Source organism: Schistocerca gregaria, chromosome 1 (genome assembly GCF_023897955.1).
Source record: "Schistocerca gregaria isolate iqSchGreg1 chromosome 1, iqSchGreg1.2, whole genome shotgun sequence".
NCBI lineage: Eukaryota > Metazoa > Arthropoda > Insecta > Orthoptera > Acrididae > Schistocerca > Schistocerca gregaria.
This window is the reverse complement of record NC_064920.1, coordinates 548,478,273-548,481,987: the sequence shown is the minus strand read 5'-3', so window position 1 is coordinate 548,481,987 and position 3,715 is coordinate 548,478,273. Positions and strand designations below refer to the sequence as shown.

Here is a 3,715-nt window from a genome sequence, read left to right as displayed (position 1 = left end):
ACACGACTTTTTCTCTTCATAAACCAGCTGTTTGCTATTTTCATTCCATTCCTCTGGCACAAATCCAGGAGTCTTTCCCCTTCTTCATTTCTGCTTCCATATCCAAAACATCCCAACACTTGCTCAAATCCCTTTCTGTCTTTGCCTACCTATGCATTAAAATCTTCCATCACTATATTAGCACTCTCTATATGGTTCTTTAACTCATTTTCAAAATCCGTCTGCTCTTCTTCGCTACATCTCGCTTGAGGTGCATAAATCTGGATAATTTTTAGTGTTTGTTTTTGGAATCTCAGTTTTAAGATTATGATCCAGTCTGATATATATCTGTCACATTCAATACAGCTTTGTACATTCTTATTCACCATTACTGCCACATCATTTCTTCCAAACCTGTTATTCCCACTCCAGTAGTTTACCTCCTCCTCTCAAATTCTTCTCACCTTTTCTCTGTTAGTACATCTGTCATTTCTTCCATTTTTCCATTGAGGCTTAATATACTAAGGGTGGAAATATTTAGGTTATTTTTTAGTCCATTTGGTTTCATCTTCTTGTACTGATGAATATCATCAGGTCTCCCATCATGCACACCAGTACCTGAAGATGCAGTGTGGTCAAATCCTGAGTGGTTCATTCCGAGGCTCGTCTATTTTGAAAGTAATATATGAAGACTTTCCTACTGGCTTGCTATGCCCAACGCAAGAAAGGATTTTGTGTTGGGGTAGCCTTTGGAGTTTCTCCTCCACCACAAGACAGTGGTTCCCTTCTCATTTAATCCCCAGAAAGGAAGGCTGCCTCATATGCCAGCTGTGCCGTTCTGAAGTCTTTCTTCTCCGCCATTGCTGCCATTAAGGTCTTCACCTGTAACCCTGGGCATGGGTTCTGTGTTATACCCCACGGGTCTGGATCCCTGCCTGAACTCAGCCATCCTATCACTCCGGCCTACTGAGGTACAGGATGCCCACCTCTGTGCCGTGGACACGCCAAACAGGAATTACCCCAGTGGAGGAATAGAGAAGAGGACCCTACCTCCCTGGAGCCAGGTTAATGATTGTGTATGGTGCCACAATCAAATGTAAAATATAAATATAGTAGTAGTATAATCTGTCAGGTTTCCTCGTAACCAACTGCGAACGGACTCTAATGAGTAGGTGGATGTTCTCTAAGATATTAAGCTAGCTGCAAATAGTATAAAAAAATTATACATCGGCCAGGAATCGAACCCGGGCCGCCCGCGTGGCAGGCGAGCATTCTACCACTGAACCACCGATGCCGACGCTGCAAGTAAACAGTAGAGATGTCTTTCCGTACAGCTACGTCACTGGCACAGTCGTTACGCTGAGTCACGCTCTTTGGGCTGGCGCTGCTTTCTCTGTGCCAGTCATAACACTGGTGGCATTTATTTTGCAACGTAACACTGGCAATGTTACGTCTGCAAATAACGAGCACACTACATAAATTAATACATTGACGTCAGACCATACCGACAGGAACGCAGGTCGGTGTAGCTTAACTTAATATGACAGTGCTGGACTTCGGCGGAAACGGAAGCAAAGGTGCAATTTTACCAGAGCGATGAGTTTATCAATTTCGTTTGCTGGAACAGAAACTCAGAAATGAAGAAAATTAGCACAAGATATACGAGTATGGAGCAAGAACTAAAACGAATCGAGGGAATTAGTGATACAAATATATGTTAATTCAGACTAAAGTAGGAATAGAATTCAGCTTCGTAACAAATGTCACTTACTCTGTAAACATTTTGCTGTTGTTAGAGCACGAATACTATCCTGCAACACAGGAAACTACAGAATATGTAGGCCAAATTCCCGAATGTTTAGAGGGAACTTACGTGGCGTTAAGCCGAAATCTTTTGATACTTAAGTACAGAATGTTCACCTTTTCAATATTTATTGTAAAGACGCACCACGAAGGAATTATCCGTACGAGACGGTAATCGGTAGATATGATGTACAGTGCAGACAAACAAATGATTACATTTTCAGAAAAAAATGGATTTTTATTCAAGAGAAAGAGCTTCTCCGAGGCGTGTTTGTAAGTACTTACCGTTTTGAAATTAAAAAAGACGTGCCAAGACATTTCAATAATTTTATTTTTACATGAAAGCCTGTACCTTAATCTACGCACTGACGCCATTACAGTCTGATAAATTCAGACTTGGCCACTGTTGCTATGTTTCGATACAACGTAACGATACGTGGAACCGTTTCAGTGTTTCGGAACGGCTATGGTTCACCGTTTCAAAACAGTGGTGTTTCATTCCGCCCCTGTCTCGGATGACCGGACGAGATTCGATCTCGACCCAGACACAGAAACTGTATCGTTGTTTCAAAATAAGACTGTTTCAGTCCACCTGTGCTTGGAATGGAGTAATTCTATCGAATCAGTGATGTTTCATTCCGCTCTGTGTCGGACGAGATCCGAGCTCGGCACAGGAACTGAAACACATTCAATGTACCACTCCATGAAACACTTTAAAGAGTGTCGAAATCTTTTTGACAAGCAATAGCATGAAGTTTAAGATCTCCGAAAATAAAGATTCGTTTCTAGCTGACTGCCCTATTCCGAAATGGCGTAACATCTGCTTTATAAACATATCCAAACAATAAAATAATGCACACTACTCACATCCAAAATAATAAATGTGTTAAAATCACTCAGTTAGAACATACGCTTCTCTGTTCATGTACAATAATCATATTAAGAAACGCAAGTAAACCTACAACATTTTGAATAAAAAAAGGAATAAAGTGACAGTTATTGGACATATACATAAATTTGATGTAGGTATAACTGCAAGCAATCTGTTTATGTATCACTGATAGTGTAATGTTGAACGGGAAGTGTAATGTTGAACGGGAAGGGCTGGGAAGCACGGTGAATTTATAGTAGGCCTAATGGTTCGAATAACATCGAAAGACAAAACTTTTTTGTTGTATTTTGTTATTTATTCGAATTACTTGGCGTTATTTGTGAGTCTATTGCCACTGTGCCTGTTATCCACAACGATTCCTTTTGTGTGCATGGAAATTAGCAGGATTGGTATATTACCCGTACTAACGGAATGTGGGAATCCCAGTGGCGTATTCTTTCTTTCTGCAGTTTGCTCCCACCTCCAGTTCCGTTCGTGGTGGTTCTTCTGTCTTCAGCTATGGCATCACGAAGCACGGTGTGGGATTATTTTATGAAGATGAGTCCTGAATAAATTAAGTGTAACCTGTGCTCGGCAGTGTTGTCGTTTAAAAGTAGTTCAACCCCTTCCTTAAACAGACATTTGCGACATAAGCATCCAACAGTTAATTTAAGTGAGACTCGTTCGAATTCGAAACCAGTTTTTATGAATCTGGGCAGTGACGAAGTCAGTTCAACTTCCACAGCAACTGTTCAGGAATCTGCCAGTTCAGTTCTGGGTAGGTGTAGTAGACAAACAAAGATTACTGTATTTGCACCAAACCAGTGCCTTCACCCAAGCGACCCATAATAGACGAACAGATTTTAAGACTTGTTGTTAAAGAATATCTTCCGTTTAATGTAGTTGAGAGTGTAGTGTTTAGAAAAATGACTTACTTATTAAATGAAAACTGTGTACCTCCCAGTAGACAAACCGTCTCCAAAAGCGTATTCTCTCAAGTGTTCGACAACACACTAATGTGAGTAAGATCTGCAGTGCAAGCTGCATCCTCCATCTGCATTA

General features: G+C 40.8%; 1 non-coding gene across 1 annotated transcript; it reads right to left on the bottom strand.

Annotated features, from left to right (window-relative positions):
* Window positions 1-1,202: 1,202 nt before the first annotated feature.
* Trnag-gcc (transfer RNA glycine (anticodon GCC)) lies at window positions 1,203-1,273 on the bottom strand. The gene has a single exon. It is a non-coding gene; the product is annotated as a tRNA-Gly (tRNA).
* Window positions 1,274-3,715: the final 2,442 nt, after the last annotated feature.